General features: G+C 33.6%; 1 protein-coding gene and 1 pseudogene across 2 annotated transcripts in view; both read left to right on the top strand.

The window, feature by feature from the left end:
- The window catches only part of ZNF385B (zinc finger protein 385B), a 344,341-nt gene that overhangs the window by 52,571 nt on the left and 267,510 nt on the right, over window positions 1–24,260 (top strand). The gene's annotated exons all lie outside the window — the stretch shown is intronic.
- On the top strand, window positions 8,114–8,232 carry LOC120597348 (uncharacterized; annotated as a pseudogene).

Below are 24,260 nucleotides of genomic sequence, written 5' to 3'. Positions count from 1 at the left end.
GGAAACTGAGGTACAGATAGGTCGAGTAATTGGCACATGGTCACCCACTTTGTAAATGTCAGAGCTAAAGTTGAATACAGGTAATATTTTTAGAGATTACTCTTTCAACCACTGTATGATTTAGGTTTCTATAGGTTTATAAAAACATGTGTATACCATATTATATGCTGCCTCCCACAGATTCTATATGTCATATTAAGGAAATTGGGCTCTAAGTAAGAAACTAGATAGCTCTCACAGGTATTCAAATTGCTGTATTTTTAATACTGGTCCAGATTTCTAGGGAGCAATTGAGTCTAGAAGTCCCTCAGATATTGATAGTGGCTCCATGGTTTCAAGAGGTCTACATCAAGTAACAAAGACTTCTCTCATCTTAGATATATTTTCTGGTAATGCCGAAGGTAGTCTTGATGGGAAAGCTCAGCCCAGCAAAGATGGTGAAAAAACCGGATCAGATTCTCTCTTTGGAAGTCTTTTAATGGAATACACAGAGAGATGGAAGCCACTGGACACAGAAACAGTTTCTGTTTGATGACAGAAACAGAGATGGTAATAAGCAGAGTAGGGATAAGCAGACACATGTTGGTAACCTAGTTGGTACAGCTCATTTGAATCCCAGATGACCTTCCACTCTTGAACTCACTTCTGTCTCTCCAAGTCCGAGTTGAATGGTTCTTGAGTTTCTGTGAATTCCAATTATATGGTGAAAACACTTATGTTCTTATTTTTCTAAATATAGCCTATAGTCAACCCCTATTATGTGGCAGAACCAGAGTGACTTCTATTCTTAAAATTAGAAGAGCCCAACTAACATAGATGTTTAGTTCTTATCGGCTGCTTTGTCACCCTTCACATTAGGACCGTCTTTTATAGGATCTCGCCTAGGGCTTTGAACTCAATAAATGGTGAAAAATTGGTATTTGCTGATCAATATTTCTATTCATAGAGATTTTGAATAAGTATATTGGTCCTGGCCAATGATGATAATGTGCAAAATATCACGTACAGTTTATAAACAGAATTTTATAAGATTTATGCTTCTACCTCTCAGCTGTTCTATTCATTAGAACAAAGCATTTGTCTAAATATTATTTGTGTTATTAAAATAATTTCATATAAACAGCTAATGTTTTTATTGAGAATTTTATTTACTTAGATTTAGAGATATCTTTGTTCAAATATTAGGCAGAAATATATATATGCTAGTAAAAATGTTCTCCTCAGTTTATCACTCACCATGGATGGGAAGAATAACTGCCTTGAAGCCATATTGATACCATGTCGATTATTTTTTCTATTTTTTTTGTTGAGTAAGATGAAACATTATTTTGGAAATGTGCATATTTGCTAAGTATGTATTACCTTAGCAGATATATTTCCTATGTCACAAAGATGAATATTCTGAACTATTTACAATATAAATTTTGGATTAATGACACAGACTGTGGAGCCAGATGCCCTGGATTTAAATCCCAGCCAAATCATGCATGACTTTGGGCAAGTTACTCAAGCAATCTGGGCCTCAGTTTCTTCGTCTGTAACATAAGAATGATAAAAATGTTTCCCTTACAAGATTATTCTAAAAATTGAATGAATTAGTACATGTAATGTATTTACAACAGTACCAGCACATAGTTCTATAAAAGGGTAGTGCTATTGTATTATTGTTGTTATCATTTACTGTTATTTCCAAAGGCTAAAGAAGACATTTTTATATTAGCTCTATTTTACCAGTAGGTTTATCTGTCAAACCTTTTGGGTAGCAGTAAATTAAAGCAGAATAACAAACCTTCTAATAAGCAGTGTCATATCATTAAGAATACTTTTGCTGGCCTCTTTCCCTGAGACCACTCACTTCACCTCCCAGACATGATCCTCAGATTTGCATGTCGAGAACAGAGTTGTTTGAACCTATATCATTCAACCGTCAAACTAGTTCTACTATCCTAAAGTATCAGAGGGTGACATGATGGTGGAACACACTATTGAACCCTTGTAGAAATACTTGAGGAATGATTCTGTAAGGTTTAATTTGTGCTGAAAATTCATCAACATATCTCCAGGAAGGCAAATCATCCCAAGACATATGGAGACTGTTTTAAATTTGGTTTCCTGATTCTGATTGGGACTGTTTTAAATTTATCATTGGACTCTTCAAAACAAGGAATGAAATATAAGGTAAATTATTATCTAAAACACACTCTGTTAAGGTATAGAAAGCAGAATGCCAATCTGAAAGGTGAAAGATTTAATGTAGTAAATGGAACTAGAGACATTAACAGACGGGGCCTTGAGAGAGGTGAAGTTAAGGAATGTAGCAGAAAAAAATGGATGATTTAAAATGATAAATTACATAAAGGAACATTCCCAACAGGATGCATAAGGAAGGGTGTGAAGAAAGCTGCATATTTTAAGGATTGGAATAAGCAGTGCATATTTGGAGGGTCTCAGAGTATATAAAGAGCTCTGCTTAGCATGGCAGCCAGCTGCTCACCTCATGATGGAGGAAAAGAAATGTGCTTAAGCTAAAGTGTAAAGGATTTTTGGTTTGACATTCTAAACAATAAAGATTGTTCAACATTGATTTAAATTGTGTTATCTTATCCCTGGTAATACTGAAAAATGACTTCACCACAAGTGAGTCAGAGATGCTCTTGTACAAAAACAAAGTGATAGATCCATGACATCTTCTTACCTACAGTGTGGTTTGTTTTATGTTTTAGTATTTCAGAGAAATTTCTTACTTAAAAGTATAAAATTTTCCCTTAGATTCTTTCCTCCTGCCCACCATTCCTTTTTCCTCACATGCTCTGTAATTTTGTGTCACCACTTTCCATGCTTTGTTTCCTCTTTAGTGTTAGGATTCTGTTGTGGATGCATTAGAGGGCTTCCTCTCAGATGAATGATATACCTGCCTCTTAAACATATTCTAAAAGTGGGATACGTAATTGATTCATTTCATTTTTTTTTTTTATTCCACAAATTGTTAAATGCTAGGCACTGTGCTAAGCCCTGGAGATTCAAAGTTGAATAAGGCATAATATCTTTCCTGTTGGGATTTATTATGTAGTGGGTTGAATACAGATATGTCTACAATATAATAGAAATATGACATAATGTATTAGCAGAGAAGGGAGTAAGGAATTTTGTCTCATGACGGTAAGTCTATCAACAAATATGCCCACAGATCACCTTGCAGGGGGGCATATTAGTAGATGAGGTGGAGTTACTGGTCATTTGTTACTGAGAAATGCTTTAGACCAACCTTGATCCTCCTGGCTCAGATGATCATTCTTTGGTAAGGCCGCTTTTGGCAGCTACTTCTCGGTAACATATCCATACCACAGGAGACAGAGCCCAAATTTCGGTACACAGATACCTATGTCTACCACATTATGTCCTGAGGATTTGAAGATTAAATTAGGTGATAAATGCAAAAGCACCTAACAAGAAAGAAACAGTCACTTAAGAAATGTGTATTTAAAAGAAAGGGAGGATTTCTCCCTTCAGTAGCGTGGAGGAAAGTAAAGAAGGTAGGTTTATGGATTAAAACAGGTTTTCGAGACGTTAACGACCAAATATAATGTGTAGACTTTATTTGTATCCTAATTCGAACATACCAACTCTAAGATGACTATTTTGAAGCAATGGCAATAACTGGGTAACAGATGAAATCAAGAAATCATTGGCAATTTTGTTATGGTGGATTTGACTTTGTAGTTATGTAAGAAAATGTCCATCCTTTTTAGAGATGTATGCTGACATGTGCCTAAAGTCTGAGATTTACTTTAAAAGGCTTCTGTGAAGCTCAATGATGTAAATGTAATAAGTTCTTGATATTAAATCTGGGTGATGGCTATGTGGAGGCTCATTGACTTATTTTTGCTATTTTTGCAAGTGTATGAAAAGTTTTATAACTAAACTTTTCTACCTTCCCTCTCCCAGTGAGCTACTCATGACTGGATTGGTGGTTTATATGTATAACTGTTGGCAGCATGCAGGATTTAAGTGGAAAGAAGGAAATAATGTGTAACTGTGAAGTTTAGAGCTAAAAAATGTATATATAGTATTTATTTTTACGTGCAAACTTAGGTATAACCTTTCAGTGTGCACTCCCTAAAGCAGATTCCTGCTTAAAAACAAGGAGGTAGATTTCTTCGACTATAATTATAAACAGGAACCATGCTCAGATTTCATCAGCAGAAAGAATAATTTCACTGGATATGATTTGTAACAGTCAAAAAATGTCGCCGTGAACATAGCTGATTTTTAATGCAGTGTCTTAAATCTCTTATTTATTCCTGTTCATCATCTGCTGAATCATATTTAAAACATTAAGTAGTATAGTCTAATGAAGTTTATGTCTTTTAAAAAAGTTTTAGGAAGAAAAGGGATTAATTTTAGTGTTTTATTTTTCCTTAACATAAAATATAGATCCATTTCTTTTCCAACTTAGATTATGTAAAAGCTTTGGAGATGAATTTTCAAAAATCTGAAGATGAGTTTTCTATATTGAATAATCAGATTTGGAATTAAAAGTTACTTGAGATTAACAGTTTGCCTTTTTTTTTTTCAAAATGTTTTATCTGCTTTTAGAGTTTTAGCTCTTGGATGTCAGATTAAAATTCTGAAGCATGTTCGATTTATCTCAGAATTGAATGTCAAATCCAAAGAGAGATATTTATAACCAAGTTATGTTCAGGCAAAAGTCAGTTTCCAGACATCAGTTTGGATGATTGTAAAGCTCTCATTCACAGTCAGATGTTTCCATCATTTTAAACAAACAAATTAAAGCTTTAAGATTGGATTTTATCAAACCAGCCATTTAATTCCCTGTTTATTATGCTTTGCATTTGCAGAGTATTATGAGTTTATAAGCTGCAATCAAATAATTATTTCTTTCTCACAGCAACATTCTGGCATTGGTAGTATTATCTCCATGTGACTGATGGGAAAATTCTAGTTCTAAGAGTTGAAATGACTTACCTAAAGTCATCCAACTAATTAGCTGCTCAGCTAAGAATTTTATTCAGTTCTTCTGACTCCAGAGTTTTCCATTATCCAATTTTTGTAAATAAGGAAACTGGTAAAAAAAAAAAAAATAACTTACATGCATTCTAGAGCTCTTTACAAGATTTTAGTTAATGGGACATTTGCTCTTACAAATCCTCAAAGTGGATAAGAGAATTCATATACTAATTTTTGACAAATTTTCGGGTAAGGAAATACAGCACTGGCTCTAACAGAAACAGCCAGCTTTTAAGAGAAATAGCTTTATGAGTGTTCCTTTTCACACTGGTACCTTAAATGAGGGTGAAAGGTGCGCTGTTTTTTTCCTCATTGAGGTGTAATTGACATAACATTTATATTAGTTTCAGTTGTACAATATAGTGATTCAATATTTGTAAACACAGTTGACCTTTGAACAACACTGTTTTTTTTTTCAGTAAATATATAGTGGGCCCTCCATATGTCCAGGTTTCACGTTCGTGAATTTAACCAACTGCAGATCAGAAACAGTTTTTTTTCCATCTGAGGTCGGGAATTCACAGATGCAGAGGGCCAACTGCATGCATTGTTCTACGCTATTTTATATAAGAAACTTGAGTATCTGCAGATTTTGCTCTCTGAGGGGGGTCCTGGAACCAATCTCCCATGAGATACTGAGGGATGACTGTAAGTTTTGGAGGAATCAAAAGTTATACCTGGATTTTCAGCTATATTGCAAAATGATCACCACAATAAGTCTAGTTAACATCTGTCACCATACATAGTTGCAAAATTTTTTTTCTTATGATGAGAATATTTAAGATCTATTCTCTTAGCAACTTTAAAATATGCAGTACAGTATTATTACCTATAGTCACCATGCCGTACATCCCCTCGTGTTTTTATGACTGGAGATTTGTATCTTTTGATCCCAAAAAGTGGATGAAATGGGCTAAGGGAGTCAAAAGATGTGCTTTTAAAACAAATCATTAGTTGGTATTTAAACATGAAATGGGATGCCTTTTTTATTAGACTACGTTGCTGAATTTCACGTGTGTGACAATGATATCTGATAATCTTTATATTATCATAACTAGCATAAACAATTAGTTGAGTATAATAACTGAGGAAAGTTAAATGATGCAAGAACTATTGAGTGAAATAAAGATGGATAATCTTTGTCATTATTATACTACCATTATCATTTCTATAAGAAGGAGGTGTATTTGCATTAAGTAGAATGAATAAATTATTAAATATAAAATATCCTTATAGGGGAAGGTGGAATAAGTAGATAAATTAGATTTCCTTGAATACATCTTTTTTGCAGATATGATTTGGAGCAATGTGTTTAAAGTAATTATTTAAAACATTAAACGTAAAAAGCAATCCCTAAAAGTTAAAAGGAAAATGAAACAAGTAACTTATGTAACAAATTGGTGGCATAACCATATAGAAAATAACTTCTTAAAACTTTAAATCACAGTAATTTGACTATCCCTACTTAGGGGTATACACCCTAAGAACAAAAGTAACACAAGCAGAGTTGAAATTATTTACTGTAAATGTGTTGTTGGGGGTAGTAATCATATTGTGATCCTGAGACTAATATTGTGAGATAAAACTGATGAGTAATTATGTTGGTGTCCTTGAGGATGGGAATTTAAGACACTGGAGAAGGAAGATAAAGATGAATATCAGTGAAGATGAATGGGGTTAATAGAAACCTTGTAGTCTTGAATTTGAATTACAATATCAGTATGAACCTGTGATGCATTTTTTAAAAAGTATTTTCTGGTTCTGTACACTGAAAAGGCTTAGAAAGAATGACTAATTGCATAACGATGAATAGCCCTAGCCCCCAGACTGTGGTATCTAAATGCCATTTCCACCTAAAAGTATCTAGGGTCCTTGGAGAAATGGTTATCAGGAAATGAAAGATGATATGGAAAGTGAGGAACTAAAGACTACTAGATTTGTGTCAAGAGGACTCAGGAATTAAATTGAATGGGCTCTTACAAAGCAAGGAATAATTTGATCATCAATAGAGTAATATCTGCAAAAGATTAAAACACATCAGATATGTTCAAACATACAAGTTTATAATGATACCAAAAAAAAAAAAATAGACCTCTTACTGGTCACCTGTGCAGGTTGCTAGCAAATCAAACTCAGTATTTTGAAAAAAATACAGGAAAGAAATAAAGCAATTTTCCAGGCTTTTCAGGAGATCAAGAATTGATGAGAGTCTTTTTTTGTAGGACTGTACTAGCTAATAAATGAAGAATGAATGATAGAATATTTCCATTTTGCAGTAACGGATCCAGGTAATTCCCACCAAGCAGCTGCCAAAGTCACAAAAAGGGAGACGAAAAGGCATCGTGTGCTTCCTGATGGAAGTCCACAGTATAATCTGAGGCTTTACTCATGATAAAGATTAGACCTCAATTTGATCAGGCCTCTAGATCTGATTACCAGTTTTCAGAAAGAAAAGAAAACCAGAAGAATGCATTAAAATACACCAGAGGGATGCAATCAGGAAAGTCTAGACTGTGGAGAGCTCTAACATACCAACACCTTGGTTTCTGCAGCAAATAAATTGAAGAATTAAAAACATGAAGGGGAATTGTAGAGTAAAAAAGTCTTAAAAGGCATATCAACCAACTGTGGTGTAGGGGCCTTATTCAAATCCTGATCCAACAAACTGTTAGATTAAAAAAACAAACATGCATATGACAGTTGGGGAAATTTGAATGCTGAGTAGATATTTGATGATATCAAGAATTATTAACAGTATTGACATATGACACCAGTACTGTTTTTTTTGTTTGTTTGTTTTTTTTAATCCACATCTTTTAGAGATACCGAAATACTTATGGGTGAAATGATACTATTTCTGGAATTTGCTTCAAACTAATTTGTGGAGTGGAGAAATGGCAGATGCAGCACAAGATAATATTTATCAAAACTGAGGATGAACTATACTAATCTCTCTACTTTTGTTTATGCTTTAAATTTTTTATAAGATAAAAAAGGAGTATCACTTAAGATCAATCTCAGAGGTCATATCATAGAGATAAGTAATCATTTATTGGAATAATTATTATTATAAGAAGGACTTTAGGTCTAGAGCCATGCCACCCTGAAGAAGACTGATCCCGTCTGATCTCAGAAGCTAAGCAGGGTTGGGCCTGGTTAGTGCTTGGATGGGAGACCACCTAGGAAGACCAGGTGAAGTAGGTGTAAAAAATAAAAAATAAGAGATTGTAAGCTGACAAGGTCCTTGCAATCTGTGAGGTCAACCAAGGGTTGCCTCGCCTAAAACAAAACAAAACAAAACAAAAAGAAGGGCTTTAGGTTGGGGATTTTTTTCACCCCATTCTTAAAAGTACATTCATAACAAGATGTAGTTAACATTTATTAAGTATTAAGTTATGTGCAAAACAGTTATTCTAGTCACTTTATGTATGTTATCTTGCTTCAGATTTACCAGAATCCTCTGAAGAAATTTTATAGCCTTCACTTTTCAAATCATGCTAAGTGATTAAATACCTTAAAACCAAGACACAGCTAGCAGAGGATAAAGGCAGACTTGCAATGCAGCCCTTTTGGCTTTCAATGCTGACATGCTATCCCTACTGTGTTCAGTCTGAACACTTAATAGGGGAGATTTTGAGTGAAAATGTCTGCTGTTTTTTATATATATCCATTTTCTTGATCACCATTCTTTGCCCCAATTCCAGTCTTTTGGGGAAGATTGTAATTTGCATGTTAACTAAATAACAGACTCCAAAACTAGTTAGCCTGCTCCATGGAAATACTAGCCACTCTTTGAATATTTAATGAGGCAAGCTATTTCCCTTCCCCACAAGATGGCAAATTTGATTTTAATATTCTTCTTAATGAATTGTTCTGAGGCAGTTTTCCCTGGTATAGTGTATTTGCATGGTTCGCTGCTGGAAGGAAGAGGATAGATGTTATATCTTAAGGTATGACCTTCTCATTATCATGTATGTGCCCAAAGGAGTGGGAAACCCACAGTAAATGAGAAACAGTGTTTTCAGTTCTAAGTAATGGAGACAGCCCTTGGATAAAACTCTGATGTTCTGTTCCCAGAGGAGATAACTCCCTCATCTAAGAGCCAGGGAAGCTGATAAAATCTTTTAAAAGGTGAATGCTCAGGTTGTCTGTGGACTGTCAGAACATTTTGCATAAGTAATCTCCAAGCAAGGAAATTTAAAATCTCAAGTCAGTTAACTCTTTTGTAAAGTGACCCTCTCCATTTCTGGGAGCAACTATAATTTGTGATCATTGAAGCTGTATTGGTAAAATAGCAGCCCAGGAGGCTAAAATAAGTTTTTGTGCTTCAAAATTGTAGAGATTTGGGAAACCTTAATTGAGCCAGGCATCTTTTGTCTCCCACTTCATTGAAATGGAAGCAACTCAGACACTGTTACTAAAATTAATAATACAATAAAAACATAATGAAGCTATCCTTTAAGGAAGGTAAAAGAAATACTAGGAATTTTAATTTCTAGTTAGCCTGTGATTATTTAGATATTGGCTACAAATTTCTCCAAGACTGGTATAAGAGTACATGTCCTTCAAACTTAAAATTAGTCATTTTCCCCCCTTTTCCATGGGTGGATTTTCCTATACGCCCAGCAAGGATAACTAAGTTAAATTCTTCATCATTTCTGTCTCATGGAGGAAAAAGGGAAATAAATTTAGCATGGTCCTTAGCAGTCTGCTCTCTGGTTTAAATCTGAAAATTATTATGCCCAGAAATGCTTCTTACTTACTATATAGTTTTTGAACAGTTTCCTGATATGTGGAAGGTCATAGAAATTTTTAATTAAGCTAGGGATTGCTCCATACTTTAAAATATGGTTACTTTTTTCAAAAAGTTAATGTAAGCTCTCTGATACCATTTATAAAATTTATATGTCCCTTATTAAGATCTTCCAATACAAGTCATGACACCACTGCTTTTCATTTCTAAACATTTGGTAATAATCCAATTTAATAATTTTTTTAAAAAAAGTTTGTTGACTCATAGAATATGAAAAAATTGTTAAAGAATGAAAATTGGAATTTCCTTCTAGACCTTTAAATATATCTAGACTTTACAGTGTTTATACTTTATGGTCTTGAGGGAGAAGCTATAGCTATCTCTTTCTATAATATTTATAGTCTTGCTGTATAAGAGTAATTTATATAAGATTTAGCATACAAACCACAGTGTAGCCATAGATGATGGCGATGGCACTGACACCCTGTAAAACTCGCCACCACAGTTAACCAGACATTCTCATCTTCCCCCACTCCCTTTTTGCCTTCAGGAGCTGATCTCACCTCCCACATAATGACAATGATGGAAACCATCTGGGGTAAGTTCCCTCTTATGCCTCCAACTTTCCCCAGCAATTCTATGCCTCCAAATCTTCCTTCTCAGGCTTTTTCTTCTTGTCCACCATATTCTACGTTCCATCCTTACTTCTTTCTTCTGGGAACTCACTGCTGTAGTTATCCCTCTTTTCTTAATTGCAGGCTCTTTGTAGTCTATCTTCAAAGTCCTTTGAGTCATTCTCTCTAGAACACATTTTCAGTTGCCCTCAACGGCCTCTTCCTTCTTAGTCAGAATCCTTTGATGTGAGATTTATAACTATTCTCTCTATTTCTTAATCTCTCATTCATTTTCTTTTTAAACTCCCCTCCACACAGCCTCCTCATTACATACTTTTATAACTTCAAGTCCTATTTAGGCTGATGACCCCCCTGGCTTATCTTAAGCCATTACTTTTCTCTGCGTTTTAGGCTCAATTTCTTCTCCTTTACATCTGCCCAGCAATATTCCTATGTCATTCAAGATGACTCTTGAAGTCATATTGCTTCTTCTTGCCTCTATTCTGATTGTAGATTCAATGTAATTTAGCCTAAAATTCTGAACATTGGTTTTTTATTTCTTCAATAAAATTTCTCAAGACTATAACTTATCCTTCTTTATTCCACCTCTTCTCCCCAAAAGATCTAGAGAAATAGCAAGAGTCTATTGGTTCTTAAATATTAGAAGTCTATAAATATATTCTTTTGGGGAGAAAAACTCATTTCAGTGACAGGTAAGTGATAGCATTTCAGAGCTATTGCCCTACAAAATTGTAACTTTTTAATTATGCTCTTTAGCACGTACTCATTGATCCTTTTTATTGTATGTAGCATTTTATTAGGTAATAGAGTTTCTGTAATTAAATTTTAGAATAGTCAGATATTTTCAAAAACTGGAAATCTGTTTACAAAGCTAGCCATGACCTAGATACATTATTAGGCTAAACAACACAGGAATGGGTACATAAATAATAAGTGTGCTATATATTAAGTGTATAAACACAAGTGAAGTTTAGGTGGACATAATGGTAAGATGTCAAGTTTGGGATGATATTGAGTTAACCAGAGTGATTTCCCTGGGGGAGATGGATTTCAAGTAATTCTGACTTAATATAAAAACAGAAGACTGGCTCAGTAAGAACAGCTTGAGTTCAGGATCAAAGACAGAAGGCGCAGAAAGGCAGAATGGGGGATAAATCCAGAAATGCAGGCTTAAATTAGAAAACAGGCTAATGTAGGCTTAAACTAGAAAACAAGATATTGTTCTTCCCTCATCAAACTAAATTACTGTCATATCTATGTTATGTCATTTGCTCATATAATTGGTAGCATTGGCATAATGGTTACACTTCTCATTTTGAATTTTAAACTGAAAAATAAAACGATTGCATGTACAAAACATGACTTTCTACCTTCGGAACTGTTCTCTCATCCCCGCTCCAACATTCTTTACCTTTCCCCTTCACCTGTGCACACTGCTGACATCTGTCCCAGCTGCCTGCCACTGCAGGTTGAAAACCAGCTTTGGCTAATTTAGATTCCTTGATACAATCTTGTATCTCTGGTATGTGGTAGCACTCCCTGAACAGAAAGGCGAATACAGTGGAAAGAGCCTGAAATTTAGAGTTAGAAAGATCCAGGTTAAATTATGATTTTTCCACTCATTAACACTTGAGATCACAAATTTTCTTATCATTTTGGACTTTTTCTCATCTTATGTAAAAAAAGAGAAGGATTAATTTTTTACCTTAAAGTTCATTAGGAGGATTATGAGAAAATGTGTTGCAGATACATAGTCCATTTCCTGCCAGGTAGGTGCTTCTCATCATTGTTTTTCCATGTGTGGTCCTTAGAACACTTGCATTAGAATCACTTAAAATGCAGATTCTCAGAGTTGTCCTAGGCCTTGTTTAATTCATATTTATAGAGATCAGCTTGAGAATCTATATTTTAAGCAAATATACCATGAGTCTTTGGCACTTTGAATTTGAACATCCCTGGGCTATGTATTCATCTTCCTCTCTTCTTCCGTATTTTCTTTTTTTCCTCTTTCTTTCTCCCTCCCTTTATCTCCTTTAATATAGAATATACATGAGGTATATCCCTTGTCAGATTATTTTCACCTTTCAGAGTTTGATTTTTCTCTTATGTAAAAATAAAATTGCCTACTTCAGTCGCTGCGTTAAAGTAAATTATTGAAATGATATCCATCACTTAGAAGAGGCACACACGCAAATAATAACTATAATAGAAATAATTGGAGTTGTTGTAGCAGTCCCTGTTTATTAAGAACAAGATGCAGTAATGTTCATGTGTGGCTTAACGCAAAGGTAAGTTGTTCTGGGACCAGGACTAATGTGAAGTGAAGAAGGCACTTGCCATCGGTGCATATTTTAGGGCTTTAAGGAGATGCCCAAAATTTAGTAATCAATATAAATAATATTTTATTTCAGTATTTCAAAAACATCAAAATTGATTTTAAAAATCCATGATGGAGAGAATATCAAAATTTTAAATTAAGGTAAGGTTAGTATTAAAAAAGGTTTTTCTTTGGTGATCAGGTTCCAATATGGCTTGCCACATCACTGTTACTGATATAAAATATTGATTTAACATATGGTTTATCTTGATTATTGAAATTTTTGATGCTCCTGTAAATTCCACACCTGAGGCAAGTGCCTCACTTATCTCATTGTAGTCCTGGTCCTGGCTTATCCTTATGCTGAATCATTTCAGTGTTTAATCAGCTAATACAGAATGATCCATTTCCATTCACATTTTGCCAGAATCTCCACTTAAACTTTTAAGTGACATTTGTACAAACACTTTATATTTGATATAGATTTTTGAAATATTCACATTTTGATAATGTCAGTATGAGTGTTAGGGATTCAGATAAGTCTCAGAAAGAAGCATCATTTTTGCAAATGAGTGTCACTGACAGACTCTGTTAGAGAAAGAAGTAGCAAGACTACAAATCTAGTTTTTGAAGCTCATTTCTGATTGTTCTCAATAAGGACTAGAAAACTAGGAGTCAATAAAAAGGAAAAATGTTCAAGTGGATCAGAATCAGCCTGGCAAGAGAAGTGATCGTGGAAGGAGATTTTTGTATAATTAAATGTCAGTGTGCATTTTGAAATATTGCCTGCTGCCTCCCACTCAATCACCAAGTGAGATGAGAAGGAGTATTCTCTGTACAAACCCAGAACTGACAGTAGCACTCGTTAGGTTTTCTGTGAAGGATGAGTTGTAGATCAGAAGGTTCAGAGCCGATCATTTTTCCAAGGCAATAAAATATTGCCAACAAATTAAGTTAGACATTATAATTTCCTCCTATAAGAAAAACAAATAAACAACAAATAAAAACGAAGCTGTATAAATTTTTGGAATTTTGGAACAGGGAGGCATTTTAGAGGTCATCTAGTTCATTCTTCTCTCTTTACAGAAGAGGAATTTGATGCCCAGTTGAATGCATAGTTTCTCAAGGTAACTCAACTCTCAGGTGACTGACAGAACTGTCACTTGCTTCCACATGATGCTAGGAGTGTTTGTTAGGTTGAGAAGCAGATGAGAGATGCCATAGGCAGTGGTAGTTGTCTCCTGTTTCTTGTAGGCAAATGGCTTGGAAATCTTTAGATCTGATGTGGCGGGGCTAGGAGGTAGAGAGACACGTGGATAAATAAATACTCAGGGCCAGCTGGACACCTGAGTTTATTAGCATTCCAAAATACTTTCTTTCTTTTCCATTCGACCAATTACGCAGATTCCAAATACTGAGAGTCTGCAGGGGTAGAGCTTGGACATATGGAGTTTTGGTAAACGCTCCCTGGGTGTTTTTGATGTGCACCTGTATTAAATCCAGCTGCACTGGAGATTCATTTCATTTTGACAAAGAGGTCTTTATCAATAACAACTTAATATGAATTAATTCAGGGGTAGGCTTGAGTGAGGATGCAGAATGAAGCATAAAAATCCTAGAAAAGTAATCTGAAAAGACAAGAGAGGGAAATTCTTCAAGAGCAAATATTGCCTCTTTTCGATTTTATTCAACCAGTGTAAGAATGGAAGGGAATTTTCTGTCTTTCTCTGCTCATAACCAGACTAAGCTCGCAAATGCTCCTCTTGGAGCTACAGGAATCTTACTATATGAACCTGATGTCCTGGGACATAATACTACATTATTCATCATCACATAGTGATTTCAAAACAAAAATTGTTTTTTTATTTTATTTTTCTAAACTCGAATGTAGAGAGTTGAATTAATCACACTCCTCAAGTCAGAGCATGCTTTCACTCATCACTGGTTAGAGAGTAACTTCTTCCTTGTATTTATTTCCTTTCATTCCCATTCCTCTCCCTCCCATCCCCAAATAGGCAAACATTCTTGTGTGTATGGCATGAGTTCTTTTAAAACTATTTTCCAACATACTATGAATGTGTTTACCTTTTTTTTTTTTTTACATTCTTCATTTGAGTCATTGAGGTGGGAGGAAAGAGAAGAAAATTTGATAGATGTTTCAATGCAACTTTGGAGATTGAAAGATGTTCTTTTTAAAAATGCTTAAGGTCCTCGCTTAATTTTTCTTGGTGGTAGAATACCATATGAACTTCACTTGTTGATGTGAACATAGTGTTCCAAGAATTCAAACTAGTAAAGCCAGTCTAGCCCAGGTAGTTTGTACCTACCATGCCTCCCTAGGTGCAAAAGATGGTTGATTGCTAGCTACCTATAAATCAAAAATACCAATACCTGTCCCATTTATGTATTTGAAAACATGAAATTGATCTGCAGTCTGTTGTAGTCATTGGTAGATAAAAGATTTAGAGTGGCTGAACAAATTGTACGCAAGCTGTTCTTTTTCGAAGTTTTTTCTAAGTATAAATCAGAGTAATTTTAACAACTTCATCACTTTGAAATTAAGACTGTCTAAAAATAGTTTGGGGAATGTACTTCATGAACATTTTATAGAGTGAATTCAGCAATTACTTTTAGGGGCAACAAATTAATTTGGCTTTCCCTATTTTTCTAGTTTTTTTTTTCTATAATAAAGTCAAAATAGTCATTTCTTTCAGGAGGAGAGTGAGAATACAAAGACTTTAAATGTCATCAAATGGAACATCACAAGCAGTGGAGATATTTGGCCAAGAAACATTTTTAAAGATCAATTTTAAAAGAGCAAAAGACCATTTAAAAGAAAATCATTATGGAAAGAACAGGTAGTCAGAAGTGGCAATAAATTAAAAGTTCAAGCAAAATCAACTTTCTTGTCATCAGACTCATATTCTGCACATACCTTTTTTATGTCACTGTTACCTCCCTTCTCTATATTCCATCAGTTCCAACTAGCAGTGGAGTGATGACATAATGAACCTAGAGGTTCCTCTTTCATTTGAAACTTGGAGGATTGGTCTCTCTTCCACATTAGGACACTGATTTTCAACAAAGCATTTTCTCCATTTCTCTTTTGGACAGTTTCTGATTTTGACTCATAATCAAAATCTGACAATCTCAATTCCTCTGCTATTTGAGTCTTCATGGCCTGTTCTCATCATCTTTTATATACCTGACTTTCCTCTCAGTAATTGGGTCATCTTCTGCCTGTAGTACCTTTGGGATTAATTTCTCCAACAGGGCTTGCGGGGTCATTTCCTGGCAGCCATATCACACCCACCAAAGCTGTCAGCTTTTGAGTCTTGACCTGGTGTTCTAAATTCTTAAGGGAGCCTTGGGAATTGCTATTTTCTTCTCTTGTTTCTAAGTCTGTTACACTTTCTGTGTGCTTTGACCCAATAGAACACAATCCCTTATCCAAATCTATCTTTGTTCCTTATTAGTGGCAATAGCTTGTAATAGGGTAACTACAAAGGAAAGGTAAGAACCTGCAAAGGCCAGATAAAATTACTCATAGTAGGTTCTGGCTTCAAACTCACCGATGTCTTCATATTAACTATTTGTGTGTTTGCGTGTGTGTGTGTGTGTGTGTGTATGTGTGTGTACACATACAGCATTGCATTTTTAATTATTCCAGATGAAGTTTTAAAATATTATAACTGCAGAAGAGAATGAAAAATCACAATTATTGTCAAAGGTAATACTCTTGTATGTGAAAAAGTAATCATCAGAGATGGAATCCTTATTGTAAAGTTTGTATTCTATTTTTGAATACCTACAGATGTTAAAATGTTGTATCTGCAGCACAATTAACACAGCTTCTTTGACTTTTGAAAGAACAAATGGTAAATGATACCTAAGCTTTGTTCCAGTAAATTAATGATAGCACCATACCTTTATCTGACAGTTGCTCAGGGTTTCACAGCACTTCATCTTTTAACTTTCAGAATGGCGATATAGACAAACCTTGAGTACCCAATTTTTGTAGGCGAAATAAGGAGAGACAGTGACTGGAAAAGCTAGATGCAGATTATTTACCAGATGTATGTCTGTTCCTCTAGGGTCAGAGCACGAGAAAGGAAACTGGGTGGCCCTGTCCTCCTGTCTCTGATAAGATTCCACAGGAATGGTCTTTGAGATATAGCCTAGTCCCTTTCAACAGGCTGAAGAGAACAGTTCATCACCACAGTCATTAGGAAGGAATATTCTACTAGTGTCTAACAAGAACCTTTCCTGCTTTATTTTACCCCCTGTTCCATGACTATCGATGTAACCACCTACCAGCCATTTACACATTGTTCTCTATGCCCTTGACCACACTAAGAGAGATTGTTTTGGCTTTTAGCCTTATATGCTTTCTTCTTCTTTATGCACCATGTGTTACACTATACTGGTAATTATGAAATAACGGTGGTCCCCTTTTATCCGTGGCTTTGCTTTCTCAACCTGTTACCCATGGAAATATTGAATGGAAATTTTCAAAAATAAACAAGTTTTAAGTTTTAAATTGTGTGCCAATCTGAATACTGTAATAAAATCTCTCATCATCCTGTTCTGTCCTGCCCAGGAAAAGAATCATCCCTTTGTCCAGTGTGTCTATGCTGCGACCTATTAGTCACTTAGTAGCCAGTTATCATATTGTCTAGATATTGCAGTGCTTATGTTCAAGTAACCCTTATTTTACTTAATAATAGCTCCAAAGCCATTCACAAAACTTTTATTATAGTGTACTGTTATTATTATTTATCGTTGTTAATCTCTTAGCCTAATTTATAAATTAAACTTTATCAAAGTATGTATGTATAGGAAAAAACATAATATATATAGGGTTCAGTACTATCTTTGATTTCAGGCATCCACTGGAGGTCCTATGCTATATCCCCCGTGGACTACTTTAGTATAAAAATTAAGAATTTCTATAACATAGGGCAGGGAAAGATTTTTCTAAGCTAAAGGCAGTGGTTATTAATGAAAAGACAGGTTTAATGACATTAAAATTAAAAGTTAAGTACATCTGAAAATAATCATGAACGAAATGAAAGGTAGGTTAAATAGAAAAATATTTGCAATATATGAGACACTGTGTTAAGCCTTTTAATATACAAAAAACTCTCTTAAAATCAATGAGACAAGCTTCAATTGAAAAAATGAAAAAAACAAAGGCCATGAATAGAAAATTTACAAATAAAAGCTGTAATACATAGTCAATATGCATATGAAAAACTGCCCAATTATGTTAATAATCACATAAGTGCATTTCAAAATGTGCTGTGCTGTTCAGATGGACTGAGTTCTTTCAACAGCTTCTCAGTGTTGTTGAGGGTGCAGGGAAATAAAAATTCTCATATATTACTGATAGAAGTGTAAATTAATATAGTTTATCTAGAAGTCATATTGTCAATATGTATCAAAAGTGGACCTAGGAATTCTGCTTCCCAGAATTTATCCTAATGTAATAATCATGGATATTGCCTACTCCAAAGCCATGAAAACTTTCTTTTACCTTTTCCTTTAAAGACTTTACTATTTTTCCTGAACCATTTAGATCTGCAGTCCTTCTAGAATTGTTATATACTATGAAGTAGAGATCAAGATACTTTTTTCCAACTGGGTATCCAATCAACCCATTTGATTTATTGAAATGATTATCCTTTCACCACTACACTGTCATCTTTATCATATATCAGGTGACTCTACATATATATGGCATATGGCAGAGAGCAAATGGAATCTGGCCTTCCCCATTACTAAGAAGACTGTATAGCCCAGGCAAGAAATATTGTTCTTTCTTACAGCTACAGGTGTACCATAGATAGAATACCACAACCTGAGTGTTAAAATCAATATTTATCTAAGGTAAAGCCTAAACCTTCATTAAAAATAACTTTTGTGATACAGAAATAGAAAATGGTATCATATTATGAGTTTAAATATTATTTAATTATTATCTCCTTGAGGTAATAATTTTGAGGGAGCAAAGCTGGCCTTTTGCTTTTTGTGTGGTGTGCATTTGCTCTCCACTGTACTGCTGAATAATTGACTACAGGTTACTTATCTATTCTGCTCGTGATAAACACATGAATTGTTTCCAGTTTTGGGCAACTGTGAACATTCTTATCTATGTCTTCTGGCACACTTGTTCAGGAATTTATGTAGATATGTGCCTGTGAGTACAACTGCTGGGTCATAGGATTTTCTCTTCCCCACCCCAGTTTTATTGAGAAATAGTTAACATACCTCAGTGTAAGTTTAAGGCATACAGCATGACAGTTTGATTTACATATACTATGAAGCAATTGCAACAGGTTCCGCTAACATCCATCATTTCATGTAGATACAATGGAAAAAATAGAAAGAGGAAAATTTTTTCTCATTATGAGAACCCTTAGGGTTTACTCTCTTAACAACGTTCCTATTTATGATAGAGCAGCATGAACTCGTCATCATTTGGTATGTTATATTCCTAGTACTTATTTATCATATAGCTGAAAGTTTGTAACTTAACTACTTTTCTCCAATTCCCCTTCCCTCCACCTTCAATCTCTGGTAACCATATATTTGATCTCTTTGTCTATGAGTTTTTTGTTGTTTTGTTTTGTTTTTGTTTTCGTTTTAGATTCCACATATAAGTGAGATCATACAGTATTTGTGTTTGTCTGCCTCACTTATTTCACTTAGCATAATCTTTTCGAGATCCATCCATGTTGTCACAAATGGTAAGATTTTCTCATTTTTTTAAGGCTGAATAATATTCCATTGTGTGTGGGTATGTATATCCCATTGTGCGTGTGTATGTATATGTTCCATTGTGCATATATATTCCATTGTATGTTTACGTATATTCTATTATATATAAACACACACACACACACACACGTACACACAGACCATTGTATATATACCACAAGCATCCATTGATGGACACTTACGTTGTTTCTATGTCTTGGCTATTATAAATAATGCTGTTATGAATGTGGGGGTACAGATACTTTTTCAAATTAGTGTTTTCATTTCCTTTGGATATATTCCCGGAAGTGAAAATGCTGGATCATATAGTAGTTTTATTTTTAACTTTTTATGGATCCTCCATGCTATTTTCATAGTGACTGTATCAATTTTCAATCCCACCAATAGTGCACAAAGGTTCTCTTTACTTCATATCTGTGCCAGCATTTGTCATCTCTTGACTTTTAATGATGGACTTTTTAACAGGTGTGAGGTGATATATCATTATGTTTTTAATTTTCATTTCCATAATAACTAGTGATATTGAGCATCTTTTTATGTACCTATTGGCCTTTCATATATCTTCTTTGGGAAAATGTCTATTCAGATCCTTTGCTTGTTTTATTTGTTATTGAGTTATATGAATACTTTATATATTTTGGATATTACTCCCTTACCAGATATATGCTTTACAAATATTTTTCTCATTCCTTGGGTCGTCTTTTTCACTTTTTGATGGTTTCTTTTGCTGTACAAAAGTTTTGTTTGATGTAATCCCACTTGTTTATTTTTGATTTTGTTGCTTCTTTGGAGTTTGATGGTTTCAAGTCTTATATTTAAGTCTTTAATCTGTTTTGTTAATTTTTGTGAATGGCATAATTAGGGTTCTAGTTTTATTCTTTTAAATGCGCCTATCTGATTATTTCACCAGTATTTATTGAAGAGACTGGTTTTTACTCCATTGAATATTCTTAGGACCCTTGTCAAATATCAGTGGACTGTATCTGCTTGGGTTAATTTCTGGGCTCTTGATTCTGATCTGTTGGCCTATTTGTCTGTTTTTATGCCAGCACCATACTGTTTTGATTACTATATAGTACATATGATATATACTATAAGCTTTATAGTATATTTTGAAGTCAGGGAGTGTATTCGTTCTGCTTTGATCTTCTTTCTTGGATTTTCTTTGTCTATTTGTGTTCTTTTTTGGTTTCCATATAAATTTTAGGAGTGTTTTTTTCTACTTCTGTAAAAAATACCATTGGACTATTGATAGGGATTGCAGTGAATCTATAGATGGCTTTTAGTATTATTGACATTTTAACAATATTAATTCTTCCAATCCATGAACATAGGATACCTTTCTATTTATTTGTGTCTTCTTTAATTTTTTTCATCAATATCATACAGTTTTCAGAGTAGAGATATTTTACCCCCCTGGTTGTATTTATTCCTAAGTATTTTATTTGTTTTTGATGCTATTGTAAGTGTGATTGATTTCTTTATTTCTTTTTCAGAAAATTATTGTTAGTATATCGAAACACTATTGGTTTTTGTATGTTAATTTTTATCCTGCAATTTTACTGAATTAATTGATTAGATCTAATAGTTTTTTGGTTGAGTCTTAGAATAATATATATAAATGTATATGTATATACATACACATGTATACACATATGTATACACAAATATATATAACATAATATATATACATACATGTATATATATATACATGTATGTATATATATTATGTTATCTCCAAATAGAGACAGCTTTACTTCTGTTTCAGTTCTGACACCTTTATTTTTTTTTCTTGCCTGATTGCCCCATCTAGGACTTCCAGTACTGTGTTGAATAGGAATAGTGAAAATGGATACCTTTGTCTTGTTCCTGATTTAGTGAAAAAACTTCCAACCTTTTACTACTGAACATGATGTTAGCTGTGTATTTGTTATATATGGCCTTTATTATGTTGAGATATGTTCCTTCTATGCCTAACTTGTTAAAAGTTCTTATCATGAATGAATATTGAATTTTGTCAAATGCTTTTTCCCCTTCTATTGAGGTGACTATATGATTCTTTTCTTTCATTCTATTAATATGATGTATCATACTGGTTGATTTGTAAATGATGAATCGTCCTTGCATCCCTGGAATCAATCCCATTTGATCATGGTGAATTAAACTTTGAATGTGCTGCTGAATTTGGTTTCCTAGTATTATATTGAGAATTTTTGCATCTATATTTATCAGGGATTTTAACCTGTAGTTTTCTTTTCTAATAGTGTATTTTTCTGGTTTTGATATCAGGATAATGCTAGCCTGAGTTTAGGAGTATTTTCTCTGCTTTGATTTTTTAGGAGGGTTTGAGAAGAATTGGTGTCAATTCTTCTTTAAATGTTTGGTAAAATTTACCATTGAAGCCATCTGGTCCTGGGCTTTTCTTTGTTGGGAAATTTTTGATTACCAATTCGATCTTCTTACTAGAATTGGCCTATCTGGATTTTGTATTTATTCCTAATTCAGTCTTGGTAAGTTGTATTTTTTAAGATTTTCTCATTTCTCCTAGGTTGCCCAATTTATTGGTGTATAGTTATTCAGTGACCTCCTATAGATGCTTTATATTTATGTGGTACAGGTGTAATGTCTCCTTTTTCATTAATAATTTTGTTTATTTGTGCCCTCTCTCTTTTTTTTCCTTGGTTAGTCTACCTAAGGCTTTGACAATTTTGTTTATATTTTCAAAAATAAAACAAAAAACAAAAAAAACAACAACTCTTAGTTTTGTTAATCTTTTCAATTATTTTTCAGTTTTTTAAAAAATTTTCTTCTCTGATCTTTATTATGTTCTTTCTTCTGCCAACTTTAGGTTTGGTTTGTTCTTCTTTTTCTAGATCCTTAAGTTGTAGAGTAAGGTTGTTTGGGATCTTTCTTTCTCCTTAATGTAGGCATTTACTGTTGTGAATTTTCTTCTTAGAACTTCTTTTGTTTCATCCCACAAGTTCTGGTATATTGTGTTTCCATTTTTGTATGTCTCAAGAAACTTTTTTATTTCCCCTTTAGTTTCTTCTTTGATCCATTGGTTGTTTGGGAGGGTGTTGTTTAAAATCTATGTGTTCATGAATTTTCCACTTTTCTCCTTGTAATTAATTCTAGTTTCATGACCTCATGGTCAGAGAATATACTTGGTATGGTTTCAGTTTTCTTGAATTTGCTAAGACTTTTTTTGTAGTCTAACATATGATCTACCTTAGAAAATGTTCCATGTGTGCTTTATAAGAATGTGTATTCTGCTGTTGCTGGATAAAGTGTTCTATATATGTCTGCTAGGTTCATGTGATTCTAGAGCATTGTTCGAATCTGCTGTTTCCTTATTGATTGTTTGGATTATGTATCCATTGTTGAGAGTGGGGTATTAAAGTCTCCAACTGTTATTGTACTACTGTTTATTTCTCCTTTTAGCTCTGTTAGTTTTTGCTTTATATATTTAGGTGCTTCAATATTTGGTGAATAAATATTTACAATTGTTGTATGTTCTTGATAAACTAAACTTAAGCATTATATAATGACATTTTTTTAAAAGTCTATTTTGTCTGACATAATTATAGCTACCCGTGCCTTTTTTATATGGTTATCAATTTCTTGAAATGACTTTTTCCATCTTTCATTTTTAGTTTATGTGTGTTTTTAAGGCTAAAGTGAATCTTGTATGCAGAGTATCATTGGAGCTTGTTTTTTTTTCTTTTTAATCCATTCAACTACTCTATGTCTTTTGATTTGAAGGTTAAATCTGTTTATGTTAAAGTAATTATTGATAGGTAAGGACTTACTATTGCCATCTTGTTAATGGTTTTTTCGTTGTTTTGTAGATCCATTGTTTCTTATTTCTTAGGTGTTTTGATGTCATTTGGTATCGGTTACTTTGACTTCTTTAACATGTTCTTTTGTGTAATTGCTACAGGTTTTTGCCATGTGGTTACCATGAAGATTACACAAAATATCTTAAAATTATCACCCCTTATTTTAAGCTGATAACAACTTAGCTTTAACAGAATTCCAAAACTTTTACTCCTGCTCCTCCTCACATTTTAGATAGTTTCTATATTGTGTAACTAATACCAATGTTGTAATTATAGTTATTTTTACTACCTTCTTTTATTTTTACATTTTACATAGTTTCTATATTGTGTAACTAATACCAATGTTGTAATTATAGTTATTTTTACTACCTTCTTTTATTTAACTTTTAAACTAGAGTTGTAAGTGAATTATGTACCACCATTACCAAATTACAGAATCTTACTTTGACTGTATATTTATATATGTTCTCTCCACAGTTATTTAGCTAGTACTAGAATTAAATGTCAATTTATTTCTCTATTTAACTGATTGAAAATTTTTAGTAATTGTTTTTATATGAAAATAACAGCTTTCATAATTAACATTAATTATTGAAATATTTTTATTTTTGAAATAAGAAACATTTTCTTTCTGATAGAATCTCAATATATTAAGCATATAAATATATTTTCAATGCTAGTTTTATATGAAATGCACATATATATTTGAAACTGAAATTCTGGCATTAAGTAAAATACATTTCTTGTTATCATTATTGGCATTTTTATGCTCTTTGTATATTATGATAACTTGTACCACTAAAAAGATCAAGGGTGTCAGAAAAGACATTGATCTATATAGACATTCAACTACTGGGCTTTCTAAAGGCCAAGGCCAAATTATCTAGCAGCTTTTGGCTGAAGCTGAA

The sequence above is a fragment of the Pteropus medius genome, unplaced genomic scaffold, assembly GCF_902729225.1.
Source record: "Pteropus medius unplaced genomic scaffold, Ma_sr-lr_union100, whole genome shotgun sequence".
NCBI lineage: Eukaryota > Metazoa > Chordata > Mammalia > Chiroptera > Pteropodidae > Pteropus > Pteropus medius.
Note: the sequence above shows the minus strand (reverse complement) of the source record. Positions and strands in the feature narration are given on the sequence as shown.